The 21,607-nt window shown below is 43.8% G+C and overlaps 1 protein-coding gene across 2 annotated transcripts in view; it reads left to right on the top strand.

Moving 5' to 3' along the window:
- The window catches only part of LOC107190607 (protein roadkill), a 110,958-nt gene that overhangs the window by 47,945 nt on the left and 41,406 nt on the right, over positions 1–21,607 (top strand). For both annotated transcript variants that reach the window (XM_015579438.1, XM_015579439.1), the window contains one exon: positions 7,547–7,608. The gene's annotated coding sequence lies outside the window, so the exon portion shown is untranslated. The remainder of the gene's footprint in view (positions 1–7,546; positions 7,609–21,607) is intronic.

The raw sequence follows: 21,607 nt of genomic DNA, 5'->3' as shown, positions 1-21,607 counted from the left end.
ATCGGGGATGTTTGCGAATTAACTGAAGAAGGCTAGCTAGTTGTCAGGATTAAGTGCGATACAAAGTGGTCCAGAATCAAAATTTAGTTGCTCATACACTCATGTAGGTCAAGCAATCAAAAAATTTAAAAACTTATAATTTTATTTAAGTAGAAATATATGAATTCCATGGTTAATAGTATTGATATGAATTCTTTTTGTGAATAGAAGAAATTTATTTTTAACCCTTTGGAGTAACTATATTTTGATTCCGATCTCAACGATATAGAAATCCATTGAACCTCTAGATTATTCTCAAAATCTAAACCGATCATTTGCTCCCCCACCTAACCCACTCACCTAAGTCTAGTCAACCTCCAAGTATCGATCTAAACTGTAAATCCTCGGTTCAGTGATTCCCATAAGTTCAAACCCAAGAGATAACCGATCGTTATACGGAGATCGTGGAAAGTGCAATAGGAGTAGTTTTCTCCGAGTGGCTCGCTCCACTTTCCGGGAAAAACTCGAGGGAAAATACGTATGTAGCTGGCGTGCGCGCAGGCGGTTGGTAGCACTGAAATCCGACGTCGGTTTCGAACACATCTGCCACCCTCTCTTCGATCACCATCCCCCGGGTTCGACCTGAACCGGATCCATACGCCCCGCGTATATACCGGTCCGCTTGGAAAAGGAAGAGGTGGAGGAGGACGGTGAGAAGAGGGCCAGAGAAGGAGAAACACGAAGATGGAGAGAGATAGGACATTGGAGAAGGCGAGGGAAGAACCCCTCGTTCTTATTCCGTCTACCACCCACAGAGGCGGGCACGCCATGAGATCCCAAATGCGGGACTAACCGGACCGGCGGGGATGAATATGTCCTCGGATCCCCAGGCTTCTGCCGGCAGCCGACTGTACCGGGTGATTCTCTTGTTACACGGTGCCTACGGCCCGAAAACATGGGAAACCGATGCTCCCGACCTTCGTGGAGGATCTTTCGAGCTATTTTCTGTTGGGACAATATAGCTGATGGTTTCGGACCCCATTTGCTATTTAGATCGTACTTAGGTCCCCAAAGTGGGGTCTAACGAGATCTGGTTCTAGTTATTTTATTTTGAATCTAACTTTTTAAGGCTTGAAGATTACACACAAAACTACAATTGGAGATTGTGTTAATAAAGATAGTTTATCTGCAGGGGACGCTGAAGAAACTTTGGGAGGGGGGTGGTGAGTTGGAAAAGTTTGGGAAGTTTTAGATTAAATGAAGCTGCTATATGAACACATTAGAAGATGGTCTTAACGAGATGGGAATGTATTATAGTTTAAATACGACATACCTACCGGCCTTGTGTTTGAGAAAGGTGGCGGAGGATATTAGTATGAAATATGAGTAAACATAATCCTTGATCTGTGGACACAAGCAGGCTACAAGGAGCAATATTTTATTACTTCATTAAATAGAATATTTACCAGTAACTTGGAATTAAGCAAGGTCCTCATTAAATCGATACGTCCTCCCCTTCTTCCGCGCCGTGTAATCCAAGAATTTTGTCGAAAACAACGTTCGCCCTCGAAAAATCACCCTATGTATCGACATACACCCGGTCGTCGAATGTATCCTCGTCTGGAACATAATCGCTCGTCGAGGGTGAAACTCGAGGATGCAGAAAATTCATCAAAAACACCATTGAGATGCTAGTCATGCGTACTGATTACCTGGACAATGGATAAAAGGGCCTTAATCCGAAATTGTTAGGTCAGCATGAACGACTTTATTTTATATATCATCAGTAATTTCATACTTTCGAAAAATTCATTCGTTTGTTTCCTCACTATTCGGAGTGATCGGTATCTCCAGGATGTTCATGTTCGTTCGTGAAATAAACCTTACTTTTTCATACGTTCATTCTTTTTTTTATACACACACACACACACACAGTGCAATGGAATGAATTTATACGGTATCTTTAATATTGTATGTCACGCCGACGAAGCGAGTCGAGGAGGCTGACGCATCGAAAATTTCGATTCCTTTACGTTCAGCTTCACTTGACCGCAAATCACACCAATTTGCCCCCCTCCGCCATTATTCAATAAACCTATAGGAACGATACGGCAACTATCCTAATTATTCGCGTCGCTCGAGTCCGCTAATGCCCTCGATTTGTCCGTCTGCTCGATGAACAAGCTCCTTGAACATTTATTTACAGAGAAATACAGACAAACTGTTACTACTCCAAGTTAAAATTTAACGAATTGTCGATTTTAGAAGGTAAGGAAATTTCTTGTGATCAATTGGTCGATGTGTTGAGCATCGACAGGGGATCGATCGGTTGCCTAGGTGTTATCCGTACAGGAGGAACGTGGCCAGACAGAGCCTATTGGAGCAGAACCGCGACGGGATTCCTGTTCTATTCGTGTATTAAGCATCACCGTTGTTGCGTGCACGAAACTCGATGGCTGTTGATCGCTTCCAGTTTGTAGAACCGGTAACAGTCTGCTCCTGAAGTTCTTCCAGGCCTTTAATCCACGATTAACCCCTTGCTCTGACACCTTATCAACCGTCGGCCATAGCCATGATTACATTTACATTGAAAGATTAAAAGTTCAGGCAATATTTCCAATATTTGCAATATTTGCAATTCGACGATATTCACCTTATAATATTCAGTTCGATGCTAATTGGCGTTACACCTCGGTGTCAAGATTTGTCATAGATTGGAGGAGGTTCTACATCCCTGTTTTTTCGAGTTCAGGATCGAGTTGCTTCTTGGATGATACCGAAGTTTTATTGAATTTTCCAAGTTAAGATATGCTATAAATTCATAAACAACAACAGTATACTAACGATGCTGGATTATAGTCTGTGGCGATTCGATTAATTCAGTAGTTCGGAGGATCGTCTGGTCACAATAGTCTCGTGAAAAGTGTCATTTGTTTCACCTGGTTACACGATTGCGAATTTTTCCGAATCGATACAGTATCATCCTCGACATCTATAGGCGTCGCTGCTCGCCTGGCTCTCCCTCCCTCCGTTCTTTCCCGGACGTTTATTAGCCCGCGATGCGGAGGACTTATCGTTAACCTCGATCCTCCCAGCGCGCGATGGTTAATACCCACTCCTCCCACTTGTCTAACTGTACTACTAGGTCGGCCAGGTGCCATCGGACGATCGATTAGAAAGATATCAATTCGAGAACAATCCTCTGGCTCCGGTTCCCCACCTCGATCCTCATGGACACCTGGGGACTCTGATGGTTCGCTTCGGACAAGCTGCACCAGGCTGAAGAACCACCTCAAAATTACCATTTTTCTTAAAATCAATTACCTAGGTACAATCTGTACGTTGAACAAATCTGAGACATTAGATATCTATAGAAGGTGGGTCCATTTAATATCCTTGGATGATCCACCCAAATTAGGACCATTTCTGTACGTTGAACAAATCTGAGACATTAGATATCTATAGAAGGTGGGTCCATTTAACATCCTTGGATGATCCACCCAATTCGGACCATTTCTGTACGTTGAACAAATGTAAGGCATTAGTAATCTATAGAAGTGGTATCATTTAACAAGAATATCGTTGGGTATGATCAGTTGGATCATTCTGTTGGGCCCATTTTTGTCCCGTACACGTATTACCGTCGCTGACATCTGTCGTCATAATCTGTGTACCGGCTATATACGGTTGTTGCTCGAGTTCAGGCGTGTACGACGCATCGATCTTGTCGTTGTTACGACGAAATTGGCCCCTCGTTAACACGATCAAGTTAAAGAGTGTGTATACGGGGCCGCCGGGGCCCAGGCGTCGCCAGCCAAACTGGTTTCCCATAAATCGTCTCGATTACAGGCTCGCGTACGCTTCGATTAAATTAACATTCGACCGGTGGTGGGACCCTGGGCCTCGAGTCGGTCGCCAATCGGATGATCTTTCTCGCGGCGCCAATTCCTGAAGGATCCATGGATCCACACAGGCTCTACCGTCTCGGAGTCCGTCGCGACACGAATCGATGATTCGGTTTAGCGGGCTTCGCGAGAGATACACTTTCTTCGTTAGATTGAGGCCAATCTTTGCTCATTAGATCGAGGCCAATCTTCAGCCGAGGCGATGAGCACGCTCGATACGTCTCTCAGACGGATGTGTTATGTTAACCCCGGGAACAGTTCGACGTCGAATTCAGACAATTATTCGATCTGTTTGATCGTGATACTATATAGATGAACTTTTGAAAAGTGTTTGATAACGAACGAAATTTACGGTGAAATGAAGGAGGTAAAAGGCTTAAAGGCCTTTGCTGTTTTGGAAATTGCAGTGGAAGTTAACTCCTTTGGGGATTCCTCTGGGACCCTGAAGACGTTCGAAGACCCTTGGGAATTCCTTTGGGACCCCTTTAGGTGTCCTTCTAGGTCTCTTGTAGTTCTCTCTCTGAGTCAATCACGGGATCTCGTGGATACTCAAGGATGTTGTGGACCCTCCAAGATCCCAATGGACCCTCCAAGATCCCAATGGACCCTCCAAGATCCCCATGGACCCTCCAAATTCCCTGTGGACCCCCCAAGATCTCTGATGGACCCCCCAAGGTCCCTGTGGACCCGCCAAGTTCCCTGTGGACCTTCCAAGATCCCTGTGGACCCTCCAAGATCCCTATGTATACATGCTGAAGAACTTGTTTTCGAAGGCCCTTGAGAATCCTTCTGGGGCCCTGAGGATTTCTGAAGGCCTTTTGGAATCCCTCTGGAGCCCTGAGAATTTCTGAAGGCCTTTTGGAATCCCTCTGGTACTCCCGTAGATATCCCTATGAATCCTCGAACAATTTTGGGGATCCTTAGGACACCTAGGACTTAATGGTAAGCTTCACATATAATTTTCTAATAGAAGACCTCTAAAGCAAAGGGTTTGCCAACGACAGAGGATGAACGAGTTGCCTATTACCGTCCATAGCGTTTCTCACTTTGTTTCTCGTTCACGTTCTCGTGGCTCCTTCTGCATGCAGTAACGCGTGACTATCAGCCCGCGTGTCCACGTAACACATGCCCCTACGTGGAAAAAGGCTGGCGCGCGTCTTAATCGAGCCAGTCCGTAGGAACTCTGTCCCCGCACGTGTATACACGGGGGGACAGCAGAACCCACCGAGTACGGACAAAAGCGTTGCGGAACGTGAACAGTTTTGTCCGACCGGTCGATCGACGACGTCGTCGGCCTCGTCGGCTGGCTCGCACGTGGGTCGGCCTGTGGCCTACCCGGCACCACCGTGAGCATCCGTTTCCTATGAATATGGAAACCGGCCGCTTCCTGCCGGAACGCTCTCGTAATTTGTAATAATTACAGGCGATCCGATCGCACGGAACCGCCTTAGCTAACGGCCCAGATTCAGATACCCGAGTTAATCAGTCCAAACAGAATTCTGGCTTCTTCTGTGTTATCCCAGAAAGTGTAACGCACTACAATCTTGTAAAATGTAATAACAACCATAGACATATTATAATCTTGTAAATATCATTACTAGACTGCGTATTCTATGCATTTATAGCACGCAGAGTAATAGAAGACAAAACATTCATCGGGTTTAGTATATTTCTGATTTTATTCTTACTGCAACAAACTTCCTAGGTCCTTCACAACCTTCACAATGGACCTTGGTCTGATCATTACCACAACAATATACAGTAAATCCTCGACGAGTGTCCGAATGCTCCTCGGCACTGAACATTAAATATTTCATGAATTAATGGCCATATGCGGCTGAAACAAATATAATTGTCTTCAGAATGCCAAATTCCACCACTGTGCTAAACGTCATTACAAATTTAGCGTTACACCTGGGGACCCCTGCTTATCAATGCCAAGGAGCCTTCGAACACTCATCGAGGATTCACTGTGCATCTAAATTACATTTTGGAGCTTTGGCTGAAAAGTACAAAAATAAATTCGAGCAGTAAACGTGAAAGAAGAAGCCTCGTAAAGAGGGGTGGTGGGACAGCAGGAGTTCGAGGGGTGGGGAGAAGAGTCGCGAACCCCGTTACCTCGCGATAACGCGAACGGGAACAATTATATTTATACACAGGTGCGTATACGCAGGGAAAGAAGAGAGTGCTGTCGGAAAACGAATCCGTGGGCTCGTTTGTCGAAGAGAGCACAACGGGTGGATCCCGCCGCGAGAGTGTGTGTATAATGGAGGCTCGAAAAACGAGGCGAAGTGAGGTGAAGAGAGCTGACCTACTGTGGCAAGTGGCTCAGGGCCGTCGCTGTCCAAATCGTCTCCCCCCGATTGCCCCCCCCCCCTCCACCTCTCCACGCCCAGGCCTTCTCTCCATCCGGTACCACACGCAGTATTCAGGTCTCTCTTTGGAGCCCTCGTGTGGCCCCTTTGCCCCCCCCCACCTCTGGTGACTCCTTCACCCTTTGCCCTCGCTCTATGGGACCGATGGCACCTACTAAAAATTAACCGAATGTCATGGGAACGCGTTCGTGGACACCGTTGAACGGGTTACTGATGTGTCCCATAGTAATGGAATCTCTTTTGCCTGGATGTTTAAGGCACTGACAACTGGGCACCGTGAAAAATTTCAGTATAGAGGATTGTAGTTGATGGATGATTATATTTCCACGGGTTACAAACGACATTGTGCATAGCTTAACTGTCGGCGTGTTAATTGGAGGGTCATTGGGATCAGCCATCAACCAGAGATGGACAAATTCATTATCTAGATAAAGAGTTTTGAGTAAAATATAAAAAAGGTACTTAATCATTTTTAAACGTGGAAATTCTAATTTTTATGATAGAATAATACTTCTTCTTTATGAGTCGACATATGGTAAACAATTGAGGAGCTCATTGGAAAAAGGAGCACATACCACATCTATATTGGTTTTTAGTTTTTCGTACTATTAATAAGCTCTAATCTTATTTTTCTTGAAAATAGTTGTGTTAATTTATAGTATTGTGACATGTGCCCCTCTTCCACTAAGCTCTTAATACGGTATATTGGAATTTGTATTTCAGTCGATGTAATTAGAGAACCGGGGTCACGTTCAGTACAGAGTAAAACCACGTCGAATCGTTTCGCGTGCCCGTTTCCATGGTTGACGCCGGTTTTTTGACACGGCCGACGTGAACGCCCACCAGAGGAAAGTGAATCACTGAGCGAGTGAAAAGCAAACCAGTGAAAATGTGACGGTGGTGGTGGCGGTTGCCTGGGTAGAATGGCGATTTGAAAGTTCTGCCTTCAGCTTCTCTAGCGGCGATTTTCACCTCGTAGCCGACTGTGGGCAACAGTGGTTGACAATCGAAAGCCAACCGACTTGAAAGCTGGTCCGATGGTCTTCTTTCCCATTACCCTAGAGCCCACAAAATCGTCCCGTGATTCACTCTCTGGTTGGTCAGCATCGTTACCTAGATTTTTCGACCGTTCTGACATTAGTAATCGCGTTGAAATACCGTCCTGTTTCTCTTATTACAAGTATGAATTTACGTGTCGTGTGTCTGGGGAAAATCGAGCATTGAGTTTGTTCTCTTTTGAGTTCTCCGGCCTTGGTACCAATCGTTTCTTTGATTTTTTGCTTTCAGATGTCCTTTATTTGAGCCGCGCTCGGGCCTCGTTGCCTGAACAAAACGAGCTATGTCGACGAGTAAGTAGCACGCATTTTTTTTTCTCAACGCACGCTTCCTTATCATTTTTATCTTTTACGTGCCCTGTTTGCTCCCCGTGGACCATTATTTCTGACTAGGGTCACTGCCCTTGTCCACATCATATTTCATCTTAAGACTAGAAAAAAAAAAAAAAAACGAAACCTGTATAGTAGATCTGGGAATAGACATCCTGAAAGTATTCGAATTCCGTTAGAATGAAACAATAGACGACGTAGAATCCTAATGATATCAAAACCGTGTCTGTACTTTCAGACTGCATGTATCGGAGCCTTTATCGAGACCGGTCTGCTATCCTTATGCCGTGTATCCACACTAGCGCAATTATCGAGGGAAACACGATTCGATGCTTAATACCATGCTGAATTCTCACTATCCGCTGGAAAGTGTACTTCCAATATTTCTATGTAATACAAAATATACTTCACTATAAAATTATCTTTATTTTTAGAAAAAATGTGTCAATTTTAATAAATATTTTCAAGAATGCATGTTTTCATACGTATTTATAAATGGTACACAGAAAAATTGTAAGGCATTAAGATCGTTAAGACACTGCATTCGAGTGGATACGCGGCTTAACGACCCCCGTCGTATGTCATCCGTCGTCTTCTGGATTCACGTCATCCCGCGGTTAAGACAGTTTCGACACGTCGTCGCCCGGTTCGGTTCCACGGTAAAAACGAAGCCACGGTCCGGAACTTTCTAAGAACTTTCCATTAGCCTGCAACGGAAACAGGCCTTCGCTGTGTCAAATATTCTAATGGCAGCGGTGTCCGTGGGTCCGTTCGATCGCCGCCTCGAGTTGTTCTATTCGTGCGAGAGGGAAAAGATCGAGCGTGCGACGAACAGCAGCCCGAGAGTCTGCGCAATAAAAGCCGGAGTAAGGATCATCGATATTAGCGACGATATCTTTATGTAACCGAGGACGAGTGATGTCACTTTTTCGCGTATCCACAATGGCCACGAGGCGTCTTCGTCTGTCTGAGCCACAAGACGATACAAATTACTCTTCCGCCCAGTAATATTCCAACCGGGGACGAATCAATGGGTCAAACCGGTCTTGTCGCGACGAATTCTGGATCAGTGTGGGGTACACAATTGGGTTCCAGGCTTCTCTTTAATGTACAGTCGTTACTGGTCTGGCTTCTGGGTATTGGACGTGACAACTGGGAAAAATGATTGTAGATAGCCTCCATCGGGGATCGAATGACACGCTGATTATACAGGGTGAACCAGGAATCGTGATCAGTAGAGATTACTCTGTTATTAACAGTCCGATCGAAAGTGTTTTTATCGGGTATAGCATGGTTTCAAGAGAGCTTTAACGCGATTATAGCAAATTTTTTTACAACCATTTTTTTTCACGATTGTTCAAGGTAACCTTCAACTTTCTTTGAAAAATTCAATTAAAAATAAAGTAACACGTGTTATGTTATGATACTTGCTGAATTCGTCTTGAAATCCTCTAACAGATAGGTGTATTTGCAAAAAATTGAAGGTGACCTTGAAAAATCGTGACAAAAAATTTGCTATAATCACGTTAAAGCTCTCTTGAAACCATGCTATACCCGATAAAAACACTTTCGATCGGACTGTTAATAACAGAGTAATCTCTACTGATCACGATTCGTGGTTCACCCTGTATATTGTATCCTCATCTATATAGTGATACGATAGTGGATAAGATGAAGACGTCCATCAGTCACGACGTCAAGGATATCGCTTATCAGAGAATCCGTGTGTTGTGTAGGGTCTGTAAAAGCCAAGAATATTTGCTCTATTGAAAGAATCGTTGTTGAAATGATTTGTGGGAGGCGTGTTTCGTTCGTTTTACACCCTCTTCCCGGGCAGAAACGTGAAAGCCCGAGCACGTCGGTATACACCTCTCGTGGCCGCTTCCGGGATTGCGCAAGTACGCGCGATCGAACCCGACGGGGAGGGAAAGCACAATGGGCGCGGGAAGGCGTGGGTACGCCCGTGTGGCCGACCATCGAAATGGTTATTTTCGACGGTGAGGTCGTCTAGGACGCGTAAAACGAGAACTCGAGGACGTCCTGTACCGTGTGGCCACCTCTCACTCTCTTTGTGTGCCTCCGTTCTATACGCTTACCGCGGATACGGAACGAGAGAACAACGTGTGGAAAAGGAGAGGACAGAGCGAGAAAGCCAAGCCCCCGCGAAGTGGCCTAACCCCAACGAGCGCAGCGTGACCTCCGATGTTTCCTGTTCGATCACCGATCGTTTGTTCCAATGACATACCGATCCCCCGCGAGGATAAGCCGCGACGAATTAACCGCGGCGAGAAGCCACGTTGGTGGATCGATCGAGAAATTTTCCGTGACGGCCACTGTGGTAATCGTCTTTGTTGCGTGATCGTGGAATAATGAGGGGGCGAGACATTAGGGTGTAATAGAGTTAGGGTCTAGTAAACTTAGGGTCTTGTAGAATTGGGGTATAGTAGACTTAGAGTATAAACTTAAGCTCTTAGTAGACTTAGGGTCTAGTAGACTTAGGGTCTTAGTAAACTTAGGGTCTTGTAGAATTGGGGTATAGTAGACTTAGAGTATAAACTTAAGCTCTTAGTAGACTTAGGATCTTAGTAAACTTAGGGTCTAGTAGACTTTTAGAGTCCCAGATATCTAATCAATTAGGGTCCATGTACCCTTACGGTCTAGTAGATGTAGGGTTTCGGGATCCTAGCTGTCTTAAGGTCTACTAGACCTTTAGGGTTTTAGTAGATTTAGGGTCCTAGTAGACTTTTAGGGTCCCTGTACCCTTACGGTTTAGCAGATGTAGGGTTTCGGGATCCTAGCTGTCTTAAGGTCTATTAGACCTTTACGGTTTTAGTAAATTTAGGGTCCTAGTAGACTTTTAGGGTCCCAGGTATCTGATCAATTAGGGTCCCTGTACCCTTACGGTCTAGTAGATGTAGGGTTTCGGGATTCTAGCAGTCTTAAGGTCTACTAGACTTTTAGGGTTTTAGTAGACTCAGGGTCCTAGTAGACTTATTCAGTGGAGTTGTAGTCCATTCACATGGATTAACTTCCAATAAAAAATTTCGTTTGGTTTCGAAAGCGTTCCATCGGTCTACTGCAATTTCAAGCAGTCGAACTGTTCGATACGATTCCAGGCGACTGGACCGGAAACGAGATAAAGCGGATTCGCTTCTTACCGTCATCCTCTGGCTGCTACGGGCCACGTCGCCATTTTGTCGAGCGTCGAAAGATAAATTGCCCCGGCGAGTGCGATCGGTTCTCCCAGTGGCACATCGCCGGGGATTTCGAATCAGCCCCGGTTTTTCCGACAGGAAATTAATTTCCCGTCGGGTCGTTTTAAAGTTTAAATTGGCGAGAGCAGCAGCAACGACGGTGATCGTGTTCCGTATCGAGCTGAAAATCGATGCGCTCCGTCGAGAGAGAGAGAGAAATAGAGAGAGCGTGTGTGCACACACGGATTTTCGAGGCTCGAGCGCGAGCAAGCAAGCGAACGAGCCTCTCCTCCCGTAGTTTCCGTTCAAACGACAAGGGTAACCTTAACCTCGGTGTCGATAATCAATGGAATTGATCGTAGGCTCGGCATGAAAGTGTCCCAAGGTTCGGAGCCACCGAAGGCTGAGCGGAGCCGCGGCTAAATGGCACCTGGATCGAAGAAAAAGAATTCTTTCGCCCCGAGAGAACCTTCGGACGGGAACGCGTTATACTCTTTCGATTTTTGATTTATCGTCACCTTTGATCTGTAAGTAGTTTTATTCGAATTGGATTTCATTTCGAATTTCTCGATGCTAACCTGACCAGGATGACAGTGAGGGTTAATCCAATCAGGGGAAATTTATAGTTTTAAAGGTGAACGGTTACGTTCTCGCGGCCAGGAATTAGCGGAGAATTTCTGTCGTTCGGGAAACGGGGTTAAGGATAAATCAAAGTCGAACGACTCTCCAATCATAATGGCCGATTTCCGAATTCGCGTTCAAGGCTACCCGCCGACAATCGATTCCGTTCGAAGTGTCTCGATATTCATGGGAGGGATCGAGCCCCTCCGGGTTCACGCTTCTAATTCCAAGATTTCTCTTCTTTGCACAATCGTTCCATTCGGTTACGATCGCCGAAAACCGACGTGGCCGATTCTCCGTCGACAGTGAAAGCAATTAACGTCTCTTGGACTCTAGCCTCTGACCCGAGAAAAACTGATGGTTCGTACTTTCGATTACAACGTTCGACACTTCTTTTTTTTCATCTTCGATATTCATTATCCATTGTTTTCTTTGTTTCGAATTGGAAAAGCGATTATGGAGAACACCACCAGTCGTGCTTTATTAATATTTTAGTTAACACTAGAACTACCAAACCAGTCAAAATGACTGGTCAATACACTCTTACAACGATAATTAAAATGTTATGACAATACATTTTCTCAGATCTTTTGCACCTTTTATTACAATATGAGAGTGGAGAAATTAGTCAAATTCTAAATTTCTAAATTTTCGAAAGTATTCCACGTTTATCCAGCGATCGAAGCAAACGATAGTTCTAGTGTTAATAGGTCGAGAAACACGTACTATGTACCAACCGTTCTCAGCTTTTATTTTTGAGAAGACGTACCACCACGTCATCCGACAACAAAGTGTTAACCGGTTCCGGCACGAACCTCAAATTTCGTGTAATTTATCAAAAGCTCGAACCCGTTTTGTCAAAAGTATCAGGCTACATACGCTTGAAGCTTCGCTGATGGTTCTCGAACGGTGTATCGTTTATCATTCTTCCACAGAAAACATCGTCTCCACCGTGTCATCCGAAATACACGACTATGTGAACCAACCGGTTCGTACCGATCGAGTTTCGATCGTGTCTCGTATTTAATCGCGTCCACGTGTGCGTGTATGTGTGCATGCACCGAAGCCGGACATGCCTCGCCGAAAGTGTGCAAATAGAGCGAGTGAAGGGGTTGCAGGATCGCGGCAGTCGCGGCCCCCGACTTCCAACTCTGTTCTAAATTATGGCCGCGGTATTGGCGGAGGAATGGTTAAATGCAATTGGCAGAGAGTTTCGCAGGGGGGGACACATACGAGTTGCGAAACGAGATCTCGTCTGGCATTATTGCTAAGCATACAAACGAAGAAACGCGTGTGTTTCGTGAAATCGTCCTCCACCAACCCCTTTTGTCTCTTCTTTCGTCAAGTTCTGTGGATCTGGTCGAGGATTACAATATTCGACTGACTCTCTTACTAATATAGACAATATTTATTAATAATAACACGAACTAATATACATGTGTTCGTTTGTATTCTCTACATTCTTATACATGTACAGGGTGTCCCATTGACTATATAAAAAAACTATTGACGATATTAAAAAATGTTTCAGAGACTATTTAAATATGACCTCTACGTGTCCACATACAAAACAATTACATCAGATACCATTTAAATTCTGTCTGAGTCGATTTAATTGGGACACCCTATCCCGAACCACTTAATCAACTGAGAAAAGAAAATCAATCTAGGATCGATATACCATCCATAACCCAGAAAGAAAAACCCTAGATTCCCTCAGTCCTTCCACCAATAAAAAACAACAACTCCACACCAGAGTTGTCCTTTTTAACCGAAACAAAATTTACGACCACTTTCGTCCAGTGTCGAAACTTTCTCCGTTTTCCATTTCACGTATTCTTCGGGTCTGTGTCTGTCGCCCTCTTCACTCCGATATGTCCCTCCTCCTTTTCCTCTTGGCTTATTTGCGAGCGTACGTATACGCCCGTGCCAGAATTCATACGGGCCTGTTCGAGCATTATTATGCATTGTTCCCGCCCCGAAGCGACACGACGCGGAGGGAGTCCGCTTTTCAATGCATCCCAGACACAAACCGTGTGGTCGTAACGCGCTGGGGCCCGTCCGTCTCGCGCTAGTGTCACGACAGGGATGAACAATGAGCTTCGTCCAAATGCGCCTTTACTCCCCCTCCCACCTGCCCTGGGCCATCGTCTGAAACTTTCTATCCTGTTTTCGTGACAAATCTCGTTTCAGTATTCCTTCGTCTTGGTCTGAACTGGGGATCGGTCAAAAGAGATTCAGGGTGTACGATAAATGTCCCAGTTAACGGACCAATTATCCTTTTCTTCATTTGTGTCCGTGATGGACGAAGTCACATGCTGAGCCAAGCGATTCTAATAATTCAGGTTCAGTGTATCTTCGGGTTTCTATGGGAACATGGTTAGAAGATGATAGGGTATGTACTCAGAGGGAGGATCCGTAGACTGTCTTCGTCACTCCTAGAGACAATTAGTTTGCCGATTGAAATACGTATATCAACTGGACACCAATATTGTTAGATCCAGCAACCTTCTATTTGTTTAGATAAACCGATACAGTTTACATCCAGAACATATCCTGTCCCTTTTCTTAGACGACGTAGGGTGTTTAAGTCTGAGGACAAATGTTACGTGAAACTGGTCAAGTCAAGAAACCAAAAAAATGTTCAGCTTCCCTTCCACTTTATATTTCAATTTTATCAAAACAAAATACATGACTTACGCCAGTTCTATAAAGTAAGTTAAAGCGATAAAGTATGCGTCTACTGTAGTGGACAAATGCAATTAGTGGGTGAAACTTCCGATTTTCTTAATAACGACTATCGAGTTCGACAAAAATTCAGTAAAATCTCCGATGCCAACTTCTCGAGTTATCAACCACCCAGGGAGTGGTGGATCCACGGCATCAACGCCCTACCGATGACACACCAATCTCCTCCGTATCTCCATCTCCTGGTGTCCAGGAAGCCGTTAAAAGTCAGCCGCCGGTTGATTTACCGCCATCGTTCGCGTCGAAAGGAACACCGTCGAAACCGGCCCCCATATGATCGCGTCGATTAAGTTCGCCTGGTTCCGCGGGACGTCCGAACACGTACACGTATGTATATACATTTCATGTACATATATAGATATGTTTATTCCGCCACAGCATTGCTGTTCGCGCTCGGGCATAGGTGGTGTGTGGTAGCTTCGTTCTATCGACCGAACAGCAAGCTCGTCCCGTGACCTGACCTCGTCTGAACCCTCCATTCCGCTCTCTGCCTCGCTCTCTAACACAATCACCTCCGCGTGGAACCCCCCTCTCAATCTCGATCCCCCCCCCCTCCTTGCACCCTTCGGTCTCTCTGTGTTCTCCGCGATGCAAGAACCTTATTCCACCCCCCTTCGACCCCCTTCGACCCTCTTCGAGCCCGTCACGCTGACACTTCCCGCGCCAGCGGTGTGTGTCAGGTCAAACCAGGAACAGAACGGCCGAAAATTGGAGCCCCCGGTGTATGGACACCCGGTATACAGTGGGAGTGAAAATTAAGTATACACTTTGCAAGGGTGAGTTTCGTGGTGATACTTCGGTAGCATCCAACTATTGTAAGATCATGGCAGTAGTTGGATATGATTTACTCATTATTTTCGGGATTAACGGACAGTCAGACATTCGGAGCTATAACCTACAAAATTTTGTAAATATCGGTAAACTTTGTGAATGTACCATTAAGGTTTGGAACACCTTTGCAACCTCTGGTATAGGATAGTTGGTTTTTATTCATGGTACAAAAATATTGTAGCACAAAAAATATTGAAAAAATATTTTTTTAGCCACACTTTTCAATATCAAAATAAATATTCAATCCAAATATTGTACACATATACAGGAAATATAAAATACATGTTTCCAATATTAAATACATATTTATTTTGTATTGGGAAAAAAAAATATTTTTTGCGTAATATGAAATAATCATTGTATGTATATTTAAATAATAAAAATAGATTGAATCTCTTTTTAATATTGGATGAATATGTATTCAATATTTTGTGCTACTAGGGTAGATTCATGAGTCCTTTAGCGAGATCATGATCCAAAGTATACAAGCAAAGGTGGTTGAAAATTGTTTGCTGGACAACACTTTCGATCAATTAAGTCCTCCTTCACAGTCAGGAGTGTAATAGACTCTGTTAAATAAAGCATATATGCGCAATATTACAATATAAATATGAACGAATCCCATAGTTTCAAAGTGTATACTCACTTTTGACACTCCCTGTACATATGGAGGCGAGAGCAAGCCTGTGATCAGAGACAGGGATGAGATCAGTTTTTCGCCCTGGTATTCTTCTGCCGTTGCTCTTCCTGCTTTTCCTGCCTCGTCATAACGGACACCCTAGATCCCCCGTGTGTCCCCGAGGATCAGTGGGGGAAAAGGAACCGTGGAAGTTTCCGTCGAGCTGCCTCCAGTTGGTCTTGTATTCGATCATTGATTTCTCGGTGGTTCGGAAGGACACAGGATCGTTGTGACGAGCCCGATGGTTTAATCCATAGCTTCCCAAACTTTTTTGAATCACCATCCCCTTTTCAAAGTTTCCTCTGTTCAACGCCCCCTTCGGGTAAACTGTCTCTATTATAAAAATTTCCAAGTGTAGTTGTGTGCGTAATCTTCGAATGTTGAAAAGTTACATTCAAAATACAGAAAATGTAATAACTATTGTAAAACACCTCTCCAGATCTCCTCAGCGATCCATCCATTTTTTCGGAACCTCAATCGATCGAATGTTATTTGGGAGTGTAGATTGTGGGTCTAATATCGTTCTAACAAGGATAACCGGTTTCTTGGATGGATCGTATATACACAGTGAATTTAAAAAGATATTCGTGTTTCTTTAAAAGAGAAAAAAATGGTGTTAAGACCGTTTAATCTTTCGACCGAGGAGGAAAGTGTCGACAGAACGGTCGTTGTTCACACACGTGGCCGTTTCCCGCACTTCCTCGTCCGGTCTGTCGGCGGTTTACCTCATGGAAGACCTCGATAAGGTCGCATTAAGGATTCAGGAACGGCCACGATGGCGCAGCATCGCGGTAACACGCGAGCCCGAGTTGTTAGTTGGAGGCGCTCCAAGAAGAACCGGTGCCAGGGAAGGAAAAAAAGGAAACTTTAAGAGCCTCGTGCAATAGAAACAGATGGATGACGGTGTGTGGTACTGTAAATAAAGGATGGATAGTTTCTTTTTTTTCTTTCTTTTTTTGCCTCCTAGTTCTCGTTTCGCCGAAGTGATCTTGACCATTAAACGCCACGCGACCAGGAAGATTGCCCCTTTTCGTCCCCGAGGATTTTAACGCGATCGTTTTCCCAGGGTGACGTCGAGCCCGAGGATTGATCGTGAAAATGACTTTTACGATAAAACGGAGTCAAAGTCAAGACACAGAGATCTGACACGGACCTCGCTCAACTCGGTCAAGGCAGAAGACCGTTAGAGCTCATAGGACACACTTTATACGCAACTAGGAACGGTGTGTATCGCACTTTCAGCCGAGAGCCACGCGAAGCTCTTCGGCCTGGCGACGATCGATCGGTTTGCTTTATGATCCACTTTCGATGCTCTGTCCGGGGCTCTGTCTACCGAGGATCGACACGATTTCTGGGGAATGATAGATGAAGGGGGGCGGCGCTATGTCGATTAACCCTCGTATATATACTGTTCAGATCAATTTCATCCAGTAGAAAATATTCATTAGAATTTTATTTAGAAACCGGAAGGAAATAGAAACTTATATGGTCGGTTATGAATTTTCATTAGATTCCGAGTAAAAGGGAAACCTAGCTGACCTTCTCTGTGCTGAAATTTAAATCGTGTTTACTTTTACAAGGGAACGACCCCAACTGTTCGACTTCGATTTCAACGAATTAATAATTCAAGGTATATAATCAAAAATTAAAGTTATGAATTTTCGAGATACATTACAAATATAAGTCAAAGTTATCGAAGTTGCGTTGGTAAAGTGGAATAAAAAATATTTCGGTGAATGGGATTCGATCGTAGGACCTCTGATTTACCAGCCAAAAAATCTTATACTTTAATAACTTTGATTTATGTTTATAATATACCTTAAAGATACGTCAGTTTGATTGTTTATACCTCTAAAATTATCGAGTGTCCACAGTCGCGGGCCATATTACTATGACCACTTGTCTACATTAACCAAAATCTAACTAACGCCAGTTTTCCGAAGCATAATTAATATTCTTTGATGTCAAAATGTTTTTTTATTATTATGACAATATGTTTTATGGAAGTAAAGGCAGCAGTTTTTCGTGTACTGGCAACATTGACTAAAAAATTGTTGTCCTACAAAATTTTCAAGTGGCCACATTAATATGGCCAGGGTCTTTACACCTGATATTTCACATGTATCATTAGAAACCTGTACATAATCATCTTTCAAAACCCTTTTAAAATCGAAGTCGACAGTCCTTCCCTTGCAAGTGCATAAAATCTGCAGTCTATGAATTATCACTTGTCAGCAATTCATTTTCCCAGAAGAAGCTGATGGATCCAGAGTGGATTCACATTCATTCGAGACGACTAAATGCGTGCTTAACGGGGTTCATCGATCGATTCACGGTAGTACGTGCTTTTCCATTAGCGACCAATGACACTGTTCCTCGGATAGGGGGGAGAGAACGCGTTTCGTCCGCAATAAAAATGGGGTCAAACCCCTCTTGTGGGCCAAGGTGTCGGTACGTGTTAGGCGATCTCCGCTTTCAGCGACAATCGCACACACGGTTCGCGAGAATTATTAATCGTACTATTCGTTTGTCAGTCGAGTCTCCATGAAAGCTGCGATCCAATTACAGGCATTACCATTTTCACACGCGACAACATTCTTCATTTAACGATTCCACTTGCAGGTTCACCTTCGAGACTTAAGAGTCTTCGAGCGATAGAATCCTATTCGACACTATAATCCTTGATCCTTTAAAATTTACATCCCTTTATTTGAAAAAATCTTCAGTTTTCTGACGAAACATTAAACCGTAAACGTTTCATATTTTCCTGCTGTAATATTATCACCCAACGAAATTCATCGTTACAAGTGGGAAATCGGCTTTAGTCTGGCTCCGTTTGCGTTTATCGAGCAACGTCCAACCGCAGTTCGATCGAGGGAGCTAGCAGTCGCCTCTCTCCCCCGTGCATATCACCGAATCATTTTCTCTCGTCCCATGCTAAAATCCCTTCGCAGAATGTACACGTCGAGACCCCCGTCTGAGAGGGGTTCAACCCTCAAACAGATATTCCATCGCGATGGTGCGTTGTGTCGGGAGTGAACCCGCGGATGAAATACGGAGGGGACGTGTGTGTATATGTACGTGTCGGCCATTAATCGGGGAATCGCGTCGTGTTGCTGTTGGCCGTGTGTGTGTTCACGAGATCGACCGCATCAATAAAAATAAAACAGCCGTTTCCTCTGACAGTTTCGTAATTATCGAGTGGCCCATCGGAAATAATTAATACATTTCCATCGCCTTTCAATCGTCGAAATGTATAATAACAGTAATTCGAAACGTCTTTGTAACGTCATACAGGGCGGGATCACGTGGATGGAAACGTTTATTTCAGCCGGAAGTAGAGACATTTTCCGGAAATTTTCCTCTATCGCGTGACTAGCGACCTTCACCTGCCCGCTTTCGTTACTTTCCCATTGATCGTGACGCGAATTTCCTCACCTTCGTCTTGAGTTCTTGACCCTCGATCGCGTTCCAGCGTCTCTAGATTCTCTACGCGGTTTTATTAACGCTATACGTGTGGCTGTGACGAAAAACGCCGCGTGTCACAATTGTGCATTAATCGAGCTGTAGAGTATAGGTTCAAAAAATAATGCAATTTAACCGAAATCCAATATTCAATTCATACACATTAGGCAGACAACGTAAGTCCACAAAATTTGGAGAATTCATTTATTATTTTCTTTTTCAATTAATCTGCGTATACTATAAACGACAATATCTCGAAAGTGAAACAATATAATATATACGACGTTTCTCCTGACAATCACAGATATAATACAGTAAAACCTGTTTTTATGCGGTAGATAGGGACCGCATAAAAGAAACCGCACAAAAAAATATTCGGAAATTTCATAAATACTACATATAATAAACAACTTTGTACGACATACTACAGAAATTTTTTTTTATGCGGCGGAGAGGGACCGCATAAAAAAAGTCGCACTTAGAAAATACGTCAATTATTTACGAAATACATGAGAAAGTGCTTCCAAACAAAATAAATAATTAAATTACACATTATAAAAACATTTAATTTTTCATTGTATACATGGAGAAGTTTTCAAAATGCACATTACATAATTCACTGCTAGTCGTCGTAATCCTTAACGCGCATCTTCTTGTGATGAATTGGTTCACCATCTGCTAGTCTATTTAATATTAGATTTTTTGTTTCTAATGGAATTGTCTTTCTTTTCACTTTTTTTTGGCTACAATTATTCATTTTAAGTGAGTACATATGTTTAAAAATAAAATGAAAATCATAAAAACTATATATAAATAGAAACAAAAGTAATTAATTTATTTACCTTTAATCTCACTATAAAATGAATCCTTAATCACGTGAGTCGTGGATAAAACTCGGAATACGAAGCGTATGCTGCTAGCGCGTCGAGCGAAAATACTTGAATGTACATTGTCGGGAAACTGTTTAAACCAAATGAACAGAGCGTCATGAAGTGAATATTTATATGTACACTGATAGAAAACATTACAGTAATGCCAACGCCGTTGAAATTCATATACCGCATAAAAAAAAATCGCACAAAAATAAAATCGCACAAAATAAATCGCATAAAAATAAAATCGTATAAAAATGGACCGCACAAAAACAGGTTTTACTGTACTGTGCAATAATCTTGTTCAATTTTACATACCAAAATAGACTATTCTTCAATGATAGGTGCTTCATCGTACAAAAAATCAGAATCGTTAAACTTCCGACGTGGAAATCTGATTCCAACTTTATCGCAAGCTTGCCGAACCGCCGCCATTTTGTTTTCCCCCGAGCCTGGCGCGCGAACTCGTTCAAACTGGACGAACTCGGACCGCGTTAACTTAATTGCCACGGTTCCGTCGGGGACAGTGGCGAAGTTTGCAGCAGTGAAATAAGAAAGAAACATACGAGAGGAATTGGAATTTATGCCATGCAGATTCCCCGATCAAGCTGCGTGTACCGTGTTTCGTAATGGCCGCGTCGCCGATGTGTCTCCATGTGTCCGAGTCCACGCTTCATAAATCCTCGCATCGGCGTGGAAACGTGTAATCGGCCGGGAACGATAGGGGATGCAAATTAGCGGATCCGGGCCGGGAGCAGGCGCGAGGAATGAGAAAAAGACAAAGAACCAGCTTCTGGAGCTGCTGCGCGACAGTTTGTTCCTTTTGTCGGGGGCAGAGGAACAACTGGATCGCACCAGCGAAAGTCAGTTCCATCACGAAACCGAAATGTCTTCCCCTAAATCTCGCATACACTTAAGTGCTCTTAGCGTTCCATCTTTAACTCGTCATTTGTCGTTCCTTCGATTGATAATTTATAGTATTATCTCTAAATTTTTTTTTCCATTTTTTCATTTTATTTTCATTCATTCTTCTCCTTATACATATATCCACATAATACACAACGCCCAAAAGCTTTCAATTTAGGGGCTACCTGAGGACCCATTAGGGCCCCAACAATCCCCAGGAAACGACCCAAATGGTTTATTGACCTAAACGTGGCTAAGAGAGGAGGAGATAGATGGAAACGTTCGGACAGAGAACTACCTACCACGGTTAAGAATTTCAAATTCGTTCCGATTCGCTATTCGAGAGAACTGGAGTGGCCCAGTCGAGATAGAGATAGACACTCTAGATTCCAATCGTTTCCGAGGCGCACTCGCTCGTTTCACGCATAATCGCGAGAGTTTCGCGCATACACACGGTGCCTGGGCACATTCTTGCGGCGCGTGTTACGCAAGAATTTATAGAATCGAACTAATAGAAACCGAGCCGAATAAACGTATTTGGAGAGCACCGATCACTCGGCGCTCGACTGCTCTGACGTAATCCACGAATTAATTCAGTCCAGACAGACTCGTGCCGGCTGTCTCCGTCGTGAGAAAGTTAACCCTTA

Source organism: Dufourea novaeangliae, unplaced genomic scaffold (genome assembly GCF_001272555.1).
Source record: "Dufourea novaeangliae isolate 0120121106 unplaced genomic scaffold, ASM127255v1 scaffold187, whole genome shotgun sequence".
Lineage (NCBI taxonomy): Eukaryota > Metazoa > Arthropoda > Insecta > Hymenoptera > Halictidae > Dufourea > Dufourea novaeangliae.
Note: the sequence above shows the minus strand (reverse complement) of the source record. Positions and strands in the feature narration are given on the sequence as shown.